This window comes from Vombatus ursinus, unplaced genomic scaffold (genome assembly GCF_900497805.2).
Source record: "Vombatus ursinus unplaced genomic scaffold, bare-nosed wombat genome assembly UNPS02007284.1, whole genome shotgun sequence".
Classification (NCBI taxonomy): Eukaryota; Metazoa; Chordata; class Mammalia; order Diprotodontia; family Vombatidae; genus Vombatus; species Vombatus ursinus.
This window is the reverse complement of record NW_020947062.1, coordinates 14,600,861-14,616,357: the sequence shown is the minus strand read 5'-3', so window position 1 is coordinate 14,616,357 and position 15,497 is coordinate 14,600,861. Positions and strand designations below refer to the sequence as shown.

Below are 15,497 nucleotides of genomic sequence, written 5' to 3'. Positions count from 1 at the left end.
TTCTTTTCTTTTCTTTTCTTTTCTTTTCTTTTCTTTTCTTTTCTTTTTTATCCTTCATTTGATATCTACTGAGTGATGCTCCCAGAGCTTTAGACCTGGGACCTGAGAGTCCAACCTTTCCATTTTATAGAAGGGTAAACTGAGACCCAGAGAGGTGAAGGGACTAACTTAAGGTCACACAGCTAGTAAGTGGAAGAGCTTTGATTCCAACACAGGTTTTCTGACTTCAAGTCCATTTCACCCAATCTTTTTTTTTTTTAAATGTCATTTGAATATGCATTGTTAAAAACACTTTCACCTCTAAGTGCTTACTTGGAGTAAGGCAGCATGGTGTAGTAGTTGCACAGCTGACCTTGGAGTCAGGGAGAGCTGGGTTCAAGTTCTATTTTGGACATGTGCTTTCTGTGTGACCCCAGGGAAGTCCCTTTAAACCCAGGTTCCTCGCTAAGACTATTAGTTGCAGGTCAGGTACTGAGCTGCCTGGGTAGAGGGCGTTCCTCAAGTGGAGCTCGTGACATCAAGGAACTGACAAATTCCTCTCCCTTCTCATTAGTTTCTCTGCATGAGGTTTTGGGGCTCAGGCACGAGCAGCCTGAGCCCCAAGGAGAGATTTCAAGTGTGGGCTGTTTGTTCACCCTCTGTTTTGCTGCCTCCTAGATGGACAGTTACATCTGTTGCTGATCCCCTGATGTTTTCTTCCTGCTGCTTGTATGAAGTGGAATTTTCCTCAGTTAAGGGTGACTGCTTCCTTTGCCCACCCTTGACCAGCATCATGGCTCCCTCTTCTTTCTGCTTGTCTCCCTTCAATGTGTCTCGGACTTGTTTCTGCAGCCTCTCTCAATAAAGTTGTCTTTAGCATGATGTCTGCTGTGCTTTTGTGCCTTAGCCCTTTCTTTTCTATCCCATGCCCCTTGGCACCTCTTGTTTGGGTCAAGTGGGCTCAAACCTCTGCCACTGATGAAACTATAGCTTTCCAAAAGCTGTTGGAGAGACTGGTGCAGAGTCGGGCTTCTTGGAGCCTCATGGAGACTGGTGCAGATCAACCTACTATTGCCTTGGCATGAGAAAAAATGGATTGGGGTCAAGTCTCACATCCCAAGATTGATGCTCTCACTCACTTCAAATCATAAAATTTAAGCATAGGGAGGGTTAGAAATGAGGAATGGTTTATAGGTACAAGGGACTATAGAAGTCATCTAGTCCAAAGCCCTTATTTTGTAAATGAAGAAGCTGAGACTCAGAGATTAGGTGACTTGCCCAAAGTCATATAGCAGTTTGGCGTAGCAGAAAGACTAGTAGGTCTGGATAGTAAGAAGACAGAGTTTAAACACTAGCTCCAACTGTTGTGGGATAACAGACAAGTCACTTCTATTGCCTGTACCTCAGTTTCCTCATCTGTAAAATGAGAGAGTTGGATTATAATGATTGCCAAGGGCTTTTCCAGCTCTGATTTTCTTTATCCCAATGCCCCTTTCAGCCCTGACATTCCATGTTCTGTGTTCTGAAAGCTCTGATCATCTTTTCTAGTCCATACCTGAAGGTAAAATTTCTTTTTCATCCATGGTAAGTTCATAGCACAGCACAGATTCTTTCACTTTTTCTACCTGTAGGGCAAGGGGACATGTTCCCAATAGGTTTTTGGATGGGGAAATTATATGACAGATACCTGACACAGGGAAGTTTTTAATGAGGGAATACCACAATGCCAGGGAGTATATGGAGCTAGGTCCAAATTAAACTTTAACAAACATTTATTAACTGTCCACTGTGTACCCTAGGAGAGAATTACATAGTTTAAATAAGACACAGTCCTACCATCATTGGAGCTCACATTCTAGCGAAGGAGAGAGAAAACCAAACACTTACGATAATAGGTTGCTGGAACTGCACATTTTTTTCTTTCCATGTATCATCTCTACTCCACATTTCATAGGAAGGTACCTGTGATTGTGTGACTTTCTCCCTCCTGAAACATCAGGAGAGGGAACTTGGAGGAAGAAGAAGCTGGGGAATCTACTTAGCCTTTAAGATCTATTGTGGGTGTGGGGAAAAGTGTGGTACTTCTGAAAGGGAACTCTTGGAAGCTGGACACTCCCCTGCAAGGTAAGACGGTGACATTCTAGGACAAAGGAGAAGCCTGAAATGGATTCCTTTGACAGACTGTATGACAGAAATGGACTGAGACCAAAGGAGTTATGGGAGTATTCTACATCCCTCTCCGAAAACTTCTGACCACTGAAGAGTGTCATCCTTCTCTTGGATTTACCAACTGAATGCTATCAGAGCTGGACCAGAAGGAGTTTTGCACAGAGAAAGCTGACACTACCTGCTTGGAACTAAGGGGAGCTGTTGGCATAGCAGAAAGAGTAGTAGGTCTGGATAGTAAGAAGACAGAGTTTAAACACTAGCTCCAACTCTTGTGGGATAACAGACAAGTCACTTCTATTGCCTGTGCCTCAGTTTCCTCATCTGTAAAATGAGTGGCATGGGTGATATGATATGAGGCTAAGATAGTAGAAGAAGTCCATGAGAGATTCCATGGGAGGATGTACTGGACGTCCACAAGGCAGAGTTCTGGTGGGACCTCTGCACGTTGGGTACTATCAGTGATTGGATTAATATAGCCTTCAAAGAGAAATATAGCGTCTTTGTGGGCTATATTTGTTCTCATTGACTCATCGATAAAATTAATCCATTCTTTGGGCCTTGTGAACCAAATGGTTCACTGAAAGGAATGTTGATGACAACATACTATTGTTATATAGGAAACTTCCAGATTATCTGTGTGGGGGAAATGAATCTGAGGATTGAGATTTCCCTTAAAAGGTACCCAGACCCTTTGTACCAGGAGGGAGACTCTGTCTTAAGGGCTACATGTACACAACATATATATGTACACATATGTGATATATACATACATATATGTACACACATATATGACAAGTGCTGTGGGAGGTCCAGGGGGAAGGTCATCACTGATATTGGAGATCACTGAGTCTGTTTTCCTTCTTAACTGCAAGATGATGCCCCAGTCTACCAGTCTTGAATGGACTCTATTGAATGAGCTTCCCTCTATGTGCTGAGGTACTTGGTGACTCAATGCCATCATCTTTCCCTTGGAACACATGGTGGGAGTGAAATCATTTGAGAGAATCAGAAAGACATCTCTACCTCTCTATGCTGGACTAGGAACACAGCTCCAATCGAGTCATGGAACATTAGAGCTGGAAAGGGCCCTCATCAACCCCCTTCAGTTTATAGATGGGGCCTCTGAGTCATTGAGGGTCCTCTCCTTCCTGAAAGACTGTTGAATACTCACCTCTTCTAGGAAGCCTCACTAGATTTACCATACCTGATTGGGATCACTTGACATAACACCCAGCATTTATGTCCAGAGTTTAATCTTTCACTTGTATCTTCATCTCCCTTATCAATCTGAGAGCTAAGGTACTCACTGTTGAGGACTATCTCTCTGCCTCTCTGTCTCTGTCTCTGTGTCCAGTACAGAGGATCACTGAGTTTGTGGGCAAATTTTCCTCCAGAGAGGGGGCTCCTTGAGTGCAGGGATCCTATTCCCTGCCTCCACTCCCCTTTTAAGGACCATTCCCAGGACAGCAGGATCCTAGGGCTATTGGTGCTCCCTAGGAGAAAGCTCCCATAAGACAGGACTGTATTGGATCATCCCATAGAGCTATGGACTTGAGAATGAGAGGGACATGAGGTCATCTAGGTTGACCTCTTGTATGTATGTATACATACATATTTAAAATTGTTTTTTCCCTGAACTTAATCTCCAAAAAATTAATAGTCTTAAAGAGAAATATAGCATCTTTATGGGCTCTATTTGTTCTCCTTGAGCATTTCCATGTATACTACATGCACAGTAGAACCCAATGTGGATTCTAAATGAGACTGTGAATCTTCATTTCACACCACTTGCAATTTTAAAAGTTATAAAATAAATTCTATATCATAGACTCTTCTGCCTCCCATATACACTGTTTTTAATGTTGGTGTTTTAAGATAATTTTATATAGCAATTTAAAGATAATTTGTATAGCAATTCATGGTTACAAAATAATTTTTAAAAATAACATTTTATTTTCCCCCAGTTACATATAAAGACAATTTTTAACATTCATTTAAAAAATTTTGAGTTCCAAGTTTTATCTCCCCTTTCCTTACCTCCCCCCTCTTTGAGGCAGTAAAACAATTTGATATAATATACCACTGATTCTTAACTTAGGGTCCATGGACTTAAAAAAGCATTTTGATACTGGTATTTCAATGTAATTAGTTTCCTTTATATTCCTATGCATTTAAAAACATTATTCTGATGAGTCTATAGGCTTCAGCAGACTGCGAAAGGGGTCCATATAGGATAGGCTGGAGTTAGTGAGAACCATTTATTCAATTTCAGCGTGCGCAGTTATACCTTGGAAGTTGGCAAATGTCACAAAACAGGGATGGATTTATGTTTTGCTGATAGTGTAGATTTAAGGACGTTTTGGAGAAAATATTAAAAATACAAATTAAACTTAAAAAATATGTAACATATGCATTTTTTGAGAGATGGTTATTAAACAACCTACCCCTGGCATGACACAAAAAATGTCAAGAACCTCTATTCTATATGTTACTTTCAAAATTGGCTTGCTTATCTGAGCATCCTTCTGCACTTTCTTCTCTTCTTTGCATTAAAAAAATGTTCCAATGATCCTTCTTTTTTGGCCATAATTGTTGCTAACTCCTGCCCCCAATCCCCAATTAACTGAGAGGGGAAAAAAAAAACCCTGATAACGAATAAGCATAGTTAAGTGAGATAGATCTCTACAGCAGCCATGTTAAAAATGCATGTCTCTGCACCTTGTGTCCATCTTCTCTCTGCCAGGAAGATCTATTTCTTTTAGTTCACATTTTCTCAGCACTTTAAAGTTTGTAAACTGCTGATCTCACAATACTCCTGGGAGGTAGGCGCGCACTCACCACTCAGGATTGTTGTGAGGATCAAATGAAATAATAAGATATAAATCTTTGCAAGCCTTAAAGGCCTCTATAAATATTAGCTATTATAATTCTCATTTTAGAGAAGAGGAAATTAAGGCTCAGACAGGGGACTTGACTGGAGCCACATGGCTAGTAGGTATCTGGGTTTTGGAGTAGCTTAAACCATTACCACAAACCCACACAGATAGCCAGGCATACCCCAAACTTAGTCCAAGGATGATAGGAGGGGAGACATCATAGCATCCCCAACACAGCAGGCTCTTATCACCCCGACCCAGCTCTCTGCCCTTCTGCTCTCTGCTCACCACCATGGATTTGCTGTGCCACCTGGCAGATCACAGATGAACCACGTCCTGGAAGGTCTAGGGGATGTTTCAAAAAAATCAGAGATGATTAAAGCTGGAAGGTCCTGTTAATCTTTCTAAGCTATGAGATGCTCTCGCTCAATCCCCTCATTTTATAAAGGAGGAAACTGGGGCTGCATTAAGGAATATACCTAAGGCCATGTGGTTAGGATTTGATACTCAGAACTTAAATTTGAGCCTTCTTACTGCAAGGCCAGGGCTTACCACAAGAAATGTGGGATCTGCACTATCCATCTGTGGGGAGCATCAGGCAGAATCAAACTTGTGAGCATACAGAGACATGAAAGAACTCCTTCTGGTCCTTGTTGGGCTCTTTTGTGGGGAATATATTTTAGGGATATATTGTGGGGAATATCAGGGAAGGAGACACATACCCATGTTATTCCTTCTTTCATCCATTCATTCATTCATTCATTCATTCATTCAAAACCATTCATCATGCAACTTTTGTCTAGAGCCATTTGTTAAATTCTGGGTGAGATAGAAAAGTAAGTGACAGGCACTCTGCCCTTAAGGAGCTCCTATCCTAGAAAGGGATGATGTGTTATTACAAGCAGGAAGATGAGCAGGAAGGCAGCAACTAGTGCCAATATCCCTAATGAGCAAAGCTGTCTTTTTCTCCCATTAGGGAGAAGGTAGCTTGAATCTCTGAGTCAGTGTTTCCTCAATTGGCCTTATAGCAGTTGTAAAGCTAATTATATTGAAAGGAGAGCAATTGACCTACCTCTTGAAGATTGAGTGACTTTGGGGACGCTGGATACTGCTGGGTGGCTTTCTTTGTGTTTCATGTTTGTGCCACCAGGAGTTATGTCTCACAGGGTCATTGTGAAAAATGTGCTTTATAAACCATAAAATGATGAATAAATATATTGCTGTTGCTCTTCTTTCCCTCCTCTTTCTACTCCTCCAAAAGGCTCATGCATTGGGCTGGACTTTGAGATAACTGAAATCCAGGATACAACAAAAGGACCAGTGGGGATGACTGTATGTCCCAAGGTCTGTGAAGAGTTCATCTTTGACCATGCTTTCTGGTTCTCTATTCCCTTTCCTATTCTCCTGTGCTTATCTAGCTTGGAGTTTGTGATTATGGGGCCCTGACAAGATGAGACATGGGCATCAATAACCAGAATGAAAGGCAGAATGAGATGACTTAAGAGGGGGACAGAGTGCTATGAAAAGACCAAGGAAGGAATGATCAGAGGTGAGGAAAGGTTTCCTGGATATAAATCTAACATGAAACAATCAAGGATGATATAATACCATATGTGAACCAGGTCTAAACTGTGTAGTGCCTCAGGGATTCAGAGGAGAAATAAATCACTGTGGGGTGGGATAGGAGAAGCTACATCTCATAAGGTTCTTGCCACAAAGGCAAGGCTAGTTTTTCCCTAAGGGGTAATAAAACCATCCTTTTTGACAGTATTGCTCCAGGGGACTGAGACTTGACCTGTTGACATAGCTTCATGGTTGTCTAAGTATAAAAGCCCAGTGCATGAGGAGTCAGAGGCTCCATAGGCTTGAGACCCATTTCTGATCCAGTGTGCTACCATGGCACATGGAGGCAGAGGAGGGGAGCCTAGTTGAATCAGTGTTGCATCTTTGTTGAATGTCCTTTCTGCATTATGACTAAATAAACTTCCTCTTATTAGATATTAAAAGGTATACAAGTGTCTCATTTCATTCCAATTCTGAATCTGAAACAGTGGGTAATACTAAGGGAAGACTGACCCTACATCATTTAATAAGAGCTGGCAGGATCAGATAAGAATGACGTTGTAGCTAATTTTATGGTTAAAGGGGAAGAAGGGCAATGTGCAATGAGAGGAGTCCTAAATAGTCAGATGCCTTGATAAGGAAGTCTTACACCTGCTGGCCATCATGATCCTGGGTGTGCTTCTGGCTGCATGCCTTGAGTCCTCTCAATAGGACAGGGAAGGGGACCTTCACTGACCTGGGAAGATTAGAAAATAAATTCTCAGGCCTGACCCAGAATAGCTGGGATAGAATCTTCTCTGGTTAAGTTCTGGGTTATCTCTTTTTTAAGAAAAATATTAATAAATTGGAATTTGCTTAGAGGAAGGTGACCAGGATCAGGAAAGCATTATAAAGATAAGGATTAGTTAAAGGAACTGGGGATATTTAGAAGGAAAAGAAGACAGTTAGGGCTGGAGAGATAATTACTGATAGGTTATCATGGGACAGGAGGATTAGTTTTTTCTGTTTTGCTTTAGAGAGCAAAACAAAGAGTAATGGGTTTAAATTTCCAAAAAGCTGGTCTTGGTTTGCTGTAACAAATATTTTTCTAACAAGCAGAACTGTCCTTAAATGAAATGCAACTGCCTTGGAGAGCACTGAGTTCCCCATCCCTGGGGATCACTAATGATAATAATAATGATGATGATAATAATGCCTAAGCAAAGGCTGGATAACAACATGTTGGGGATATTGAAGAGGGGATTTCTGTTCAGGTATGAGTTGGTCTGAGATTCCTTACAAGTCTATAACATACCAGATTTTCATGGGTTATGCAGCCAAGGGGAACACTCACATCACTCAGGTAACCAGATGCCACATCACTGTGCTGCTTTGCTGTAGTTATGGCTTACTGGGCTCTCTTGCTCTCCTTCCTTCCAACACACTCAGCTGCACAGTCACAATATGATGGTCATCTTAGAAAAGAATGGCCAGAAGTCTGGGCTCTTCCTTTATATTTTTGCTCACAGGCAATGTTGAGGGGAGAGGTGCTGATGCCTTGTTAGGGAGTAGTTGCTGACTTTCAGCCCCCTCTAAAGCTTGAACTGTTGGCACAGCTTCTTGTTTGCCTGACTACAAAAGCCTAGTGCATGAGGCATCCAGGGCTCTTCAGACATGGCACATGTTTCTGATCTTGGTTGATGCTATGGCAAATGGGAAGGCAGTCAGGAGCTGCATTCAATCAAATCAATGCTGTATCTTTGCTGAATACCCTTTCCATGTTACTGCTAAGTAAAACTCCTTTCATTAAATGTTAATCTAAAAATGAAATTCAGTTGAAAATAATTATAAACACTTTAAAATACTTGAGAGTCTGCTAGACAACACACACATAGGAACTATATGAAAACAATTACAAAACACTTTTTTTTCACAAAGAATGATAGATCTAAATAATTGAGGAAATATTAATTGCTCATGAGTAGACTGAGCCAATGTGATAAAATGACAGTACTATCTAAATTCGTTTACTTATTCAGTGCCATACAAATCAGACTATCAAAGAACTACTTTATTGAGTTAGAAAAAAATAATAAAAAATTCATCTGGGGGAACAAAAGGTCAAGAATTTCAATGGAATCAATGAAAAAAAATGGAGAGAAAGAGGGCTTACCAGAACCAGATCTCAAACTATACTACAAATCTGTAATCATCAAAACAATTTGGTACTGGATAAGAAATAGAGTGGTTGATCAATGAATAGATTAGGTACATAACAAATAGAAACAAATCAACACAGTAATATAATACTTGGTGAATGCAAAGATCACAGCTATTGGGACAAGAACTCTTTCTTTGACTAAAACTTCTAGAAAAACTGGAAAGTAGTCTTGTAAAAATTGGGCATAGACCAATATACAACACTATAGAACAAGATTACCTCCAAATGGGTACATGATTTAGACATAATAGGTGACATCATAGGCAAATTAGTTGAGTATGGAAGAAATTACCTGTGAGATCTATGAATAGAGGAAGAGTTCATGATTAAACAAGAAATAGAAAGGTTGGTGGGAAGTAAAAGTGATAATTCTGACTACATAAAGTACATAAGTTTTTGCACAAGCAAAACCAGTGCACCTAAAATTAGAAGACAAGCAAGGAATTGTAAGGAAGGCTTTACAGCAAATTTCTCTGATAAGAGTTTTATTTATCAGATACAGGGAACTTAGACAAATTATAAGAATAAGAGTAATTCCTCAACTGATAAATGGTGAAGGGATATGAACAGGCAGTTTCCAGAGGAAGAAATCAAAGCCATCAATAGTCATATGAAAAAACAATTATCCAAATCATTAATAGAGAAGTGCAAATTAAAACAACTGTGAGGTACTATCTCATACCCATTAGACTGAAGATGACAAAACAAGAAAATGACAAATGCTGGAGGAAATGTGGGAAAATAGGTACACTAATTCAATATTGGTAGAACTGTGAACTAATCCAACCATTCTGGAAAACAACTTGGAACTATGCTCCAAATGCTATTAAACTGTGCATACTCTTTGATCCAGAAATACTACTTTACACCAAAGATATGAGAGAAAAGGAAAAGGACACATATGTAGAAAAAATATTTATAGCAGCTTTTTGTTGTGGCAAAGAATTGGAAATTGAAGGGACTCTCATCAATTGGGTAATGACTGAACAATTTATGATATGTAAGTGTGGTGGAATACTGTAAGAAATAACGAAGGAGAGGGTTTCAGAAAGACATGAGAAAACTTATATGAACTGATACAAAGTGAGGAGAATAATTCACATGATAATAAAAATGAGGTAAAGACGATCAACTGTGAAAGAATTAGTAACTCTGACTCACCACAATTCCAAATGACTCATTATAAAACATGCTTTCCACCTCCAGATAGAGAACTAACGGATTCAGAATGCAGACTGAAATATATTCCAGCCCCCTCTTTTTTTTCTCTCCCTGCCCCAAACATGGCTAATGTGGAATTTGGCTTGCATGAATTCATATTTGTAATGGATTTTGTATTTCTTGCCTTTTCAATGAGTGAGGGAGGGAGTGGGGCGAGGAGAGAATCTGGAACTGAAAATAAAATAAAATTGAATGAAAAAATAAATGTTACACTCACTAGCTGTGTGACTTTAGGCAAGTCACTTAACCCCAATTGCCTCACCAAAAAAAAAAATGTTAGATGGTTTATGAGTGTTTCACTTAATGTTGTCTCACAACTTAATTTGGGATTGGGGTCCCATAATGTGTTTCACATACATTATCCCATAAGATCATTTACAATAAATCTATGAAGTACACAGTCCCATTATCATTACCCCATTTTTGTAGATGAGAACACTGAGGCTCAGGGAATTTAAATGACTTATGCAAAGTCAAATGGGTAGTAAATTAATGGAAGAATTGTGATTTAAACCCAGATTGTCCAACTTCAAGTCCAATTACACTAAATGATGAATTCTTTGTCTGTGGCAACCCATGAAACAAAGAAAAATACAAAATGACTCGGTTCAGTGAGATTCCTTTTTCATTTCTTCAGTAAGTAATGGAAAAAAGGGCAGATGATTCTATTAATCATTGAGTTCTTAGACTTTCTATAAAGATTTTTTAAATGGCAGATGATTCTATTTTTTGGAGGCAATTGGGGTTAAGTGACAGGGTCACATAGCAAGCAAGTATCTGAAGCTGGATTTGAACTCAGGTCTTCCTGACTCTAGGGGTGATACTCTATCCACTACCCAACCTAGCTGCCCTGGCAGATGATTCTGTTAATCATAGAGTTCTTAGACTTTCTATAAACATTATTTTTTTAAAGTGTCCTTTATTTTATACCTCTTAATGTCTATCCTCTTACCTCCTTCCCATCCATTTGGGAAAAACCTTTAAGCAAAACCAACAGACAAAGTAACTGCATCTGACTGTGTATAGCATATTCCATATTCGTAAGAAGCCCTCTCCACCTCTCTCCCTCCAAGATCATATAAATATTAATTTGCCTATTGCTCTCCATGTGTGAGATCTTTGTCCAACAACCCATGAATCAACATAATGCTGGAAGAACTGAAGCATGATCAATATCCCCATTCCTTCTACAAAAGAAATCAGAAGATCCAAGGAAGTTGTAACTAAATAGGAGAATCACTCACAAGATCATAGCTATAGTGGCAAAAGGGACCTCAGAGGTCGTTTAGTCTAGAGCCCCATCAATTTACAGACGAGGAAATGGGCCCAGGAGATGGGTGAGATGACTTGCCCATGGTCACAAACATAACAAGTGGCAGAGCCAGAATTTGAACCCAGGTTCTTTTGCTCTAGCTGCAATGCTCATTCCTTTGTACCACAATGCTCCTCCCAAGTTAGCTGTACTTTGGAAGAAGTCCTAAAGGAAAAAAAATGAAGAGGGTATTGAAAAGAGAAGTGCTTGATCAAACTGAGGTGATCTCCCATGACCCACACTCTATTATCTTAATTAATGATCTTAATAATAATATTCTTAATCCTAGGTGGAGAGATGCCATAATTCAGATCACAGATTAAGTAGTTAATTGGAGAATACCTTGATTTAGCTTAGGGACTCCCCTGATTCACCTCCATTAGAGTTTAGACTACTATAAAGGTAATGATTTTTCAAGACATCTGGAAAGAATGGAAGATGTCAAATGATGAAGAAAAATAATAGATATTACAAAAAAAGTGATCAAAGAGGTAGCAGTAATTACTGCTCTATGTGTCTACTTTTTCATCTTTACAAAATTTTTGGTAGGAAAATCAGACCTATGCTGACCAAGGGTATCAATGAAAATACAAGAAACACATCAGTGAGCAAGGGGTCCAATTCATAGCATTATGGGAGTTAAAATTGGAAGGCACCATAGATATTTATAGGGATATGTTGTCTAATGCCCCAGTTTTGAAGATAAGGAAACTGATCTCTTGCTAGAGGAAATGATTTGCCTGCGGTCCCATAGCTAACAAGTTAACAGAGCTAGTACATGATCCTAGCTCCTTTGACATAAAATCCAATGCTCTTTCTACTTCACTATGTTTGCTTTAGGGCCCATAAGAGGAAAGAAAGAGGATTGAATAGGAAGTGATCTCATGATCAAGAAGTGGATAAGAGGATTGCTATGCCATTTCTCCCCAGGCAGGTCTTGTAGCCCAAGTTGGTAGAGAAGGAGCTTGTCCACACAGTGTTAGAAGGGCACTGAATGGTCCCAGCTGAACTAATATTCTTCTCACCTGGGAGCCATGACCCTAATGTCTTCTCTGACATGGTCTGAAAAACCCTCCATTAGCTCAAAGGAGTTTGTTGTTTAGACAATAGTTGTTAGGTATGGAGGAATGGGAAGGATATTAAATGGGAAGTCAGGAGACCTGAGATAGAATTCTGACCTCACTGATTCTCTGTTTGACTTTGGGCAAGTCATTTCCTCTTCATACATCTCAGTTTCTCCATCTATAAAATGAGAAGGTCAGGCTAAATGATCTCTAAGGCCCCTTCTATCTCTAGCATTTCATAGAATCAAGAACATTCTCCCTGGAAGGTCGTTATTAAAGTTCACAAGTTTCCTAGAAAGGAAAGGATGTGGATAGTGGGTTTCTTATTGTTCTCTTCCATCCCTAAATATGAGTTTATCAAGTTTATCATTGTTGGCCTGGAAGGTGTAGGATAACTGGTTCCTGAGGAAGAGTACTTACTCACGTAAGAGGAGCATGATCATGCTTTGATAAGGAGGGCAAGTCCTAGACATTTGTCATGGAAGAGAAGGGTTGAGCCAAAGGGAAGGGCCTTAACCATGCTACCCATGGTTCAGGATACACTCAGACATCCCATTGCTATGGATGAAACTCACCATGGTCACTGGGGTGCTACTCTACCCCAACTTGGGGTAGTTCTGCAATTTGTAATAGAGGGAGGGATCTTTAATTGGGCCTGGCCAGCTAACCTTGCCTGGGCATTGGACACAGGCGTGCTGACTGAAGACTGGTACCCAGGTTACTGTGCATTTCATGCTTGAGGCCATGTGTGCAGAATTCCTTTCTGATTAGTAGACCCATCCCTAAGCTCTGAACCTCACCTCCCCCAGTGTATCATAAGGGACCTCAAACCTTATTTGGGCATTTGGATGATGGTGACTGGATGATGTTGGTGGCTGCTTCTGACCTGAAGGAAGAAGCCAACTTGGGCCTGGCCTAGAGATGTGGTTCTTTAGCTGAAAGCAAAGCCCCCTGGGAATAATGTCTAAACCTGTCTGCTTGTTGGTTCATGCCAACCTTCTGCTTTCTCTGTTCTCCACTAGAGAAGCTGAGCTGTTGTTCAGTTGATCAGTCGTGTCTGACTCTTCTTGACCCTATGGACCATAGTACGACTGTTCATGGAGTTTTCTGGGTAAAGACACTGGAATGGTTTGCCATTTTTTTTCGCCAGTGGATCACTTTTGGTCAGAACTCTCCACCATGACCTGTGTGTCTTGGGTAACCCTGCACGGCATAGCTCACAGTTTCATTGAGCTATGCAAACCCCTCTGCCACAACAAGGCAGTGATCTGAGAGGGGATGCTGGACAGGGGTGACTGAATTGAGATATGGAAGCTGGGGATTGCCCAGGACTGCCTGGGACTGCACAGGGTGGTCCATGATCATCTGCAACTGGTTGTAACTAACCGTGATTGTGAATGATGTCCCATGATGACATATGACTGCCCATTATCAACCCTCATTTCCTGTGACTGCCTCATGACTACCTATGATGGACAGTCTGTGACTGCCTGAATCTATCCCTTGACTATCATTGCCTACAACTGCCTTTGACCTCCTGTAACTGCCTCTGACTACACGGCTGCCTTTCCACTTGTGAGTACCCCCATGACAGCCTGTAACTAGTCTGGACAGTCCATGTCCAACCCTAATTACCGATGACAGCTTACGGTGGCCAGCTGGGGGTAAGAATAATCTTCTGGCTCATTTGTCTCTGTAGGTTCTCAGTTGTTTCTTGTCTGGGTCCTGACTTGCTTTCCCTCCTGCTGACTTCAGCCTGCCCCATCTCCTTTCACCCCTAAGGCATCTGTCAGTCTCTCAGAGTCCTTGCTTGGGCTCAGTGCCCATCGAGGGCTGCTCTTGCTGGCAGTCGAGAATTTTGTAAAGCTTCGGGTCCCCAGGGGAGGTAGGGACAGCTGGGAGTCATCTGGCTGACCTGGTTTCATAGAAGATGCGTTTACCTTCCGCATGATCAGAGAAGAATAGAAGAATCTTCTTTTCCCTTTATTCTCTTCATAAAAACAAAACGATTCCTCTCTGTAAACACAGCTCATCTTTCTATAACATTTTTATATCCCAGATTTTTAAGCAATGAGGATCTAGGTGCTTTGGAAGGAATCTTAGATATCAAGCCAGGCGACCTGAGTGCCAATCTCAGTTCTGCCACTGACTTCCTGTTCCACCTTCCCTTTTCCAAACCTGTTTGTTCCTGTTTAAAATGGGTATAATCATACCTGCAATAATTACTTCTCAGGGCTGTTTTGAAGATTAAATGATAGGAGGGATATAAATAACTTTGTAAAACATAAAACTATATGTAAATATGAGCTATTTTTTGTATCTATGCAAGGTTTTGACTTCCCAAAGTGCTTTTCCATCAGTCTTCTCCTATTCTCACAACAGCCATGTGAGGGGCAGAGCAGGGACTAATAACTTTGACACTTGGCATTTGAGAATGTCAGAAAATTAGAGCTTGAAGGGACCATGTTAGAGATCATCTAGGCCAACTCTCTCATCTTACAGATAGGGACACTGAGGCCCATAGATGGCAACTGACATGCCCCAAATTATACAAGCTATGGTAGAAATGGAACTTAGATCCAGATTTTCTGACTCTTCCTTGACATGTCACAGATAAAGAAATTGTGGTCTAGAAAGATCTGGACCCTAGCTCAAGGTGACAAAGTAAGTCCGGCGCAAAGGTGGAATTTGAACCCAGGTGTGTTGAACTCCTGAGCAGGCATCTTTCTACCAAGCCATATTCTACCATAAATACAGGATTTTAGGTTCGTTTCTCAGTCTACCCTGTTGGCAAGGTCATAAATTGATAGTGGTTAGAGAGGAAAGGGAGTATTGTGAATAGAATGCTGGATTTGGAGTCTGAAAGACTTGACTTTAATTCTGCCTCAAATGCTAGCAGTAGAACCCAGAGCAAGTCATTTAATCTCGTTCAATCTCACTTTCCTCATCTGTGAAATGAAGAAGTTGGGCTAATGAGTGAGCATGGGGCAGTAGCATGAAGGCTGATAAAGACTTTGAGAAACAGGGTTCAATCCCAGTTCTGGCACTTAAAGTAACTTTTGTGTTCTTGGGAAAGTTGCTTTGGAAATCTTAGAAAATAATAGCCAAAGGTC

At 40.7% G+C, this 15,497-nt stretch overlaps 1 protein-coding gene across 1 annotated transcript in view; it reads right to left on the bottom strand.

The window, feature by feature from the left end:
• Positions 1-10,807: 10,807 nt before the first annotated feature.
• CUNH14orf180 (chromosome unknown C14orf180 homolog) overlaps positions 10,808-15,497 on the bottom strand; it is a 51,616-nt gene continuing 46,926 nt past the window's right edge. Inside the window, exon 8 of the transcript XR_003568007.1 lies at positions 10,808-11,485. The gene's annotated coding sequence lies outside the window, so the exon portion shown is untranslated. The remainder of the gene's footprint in view (positions 11,486-15,497) is intronic.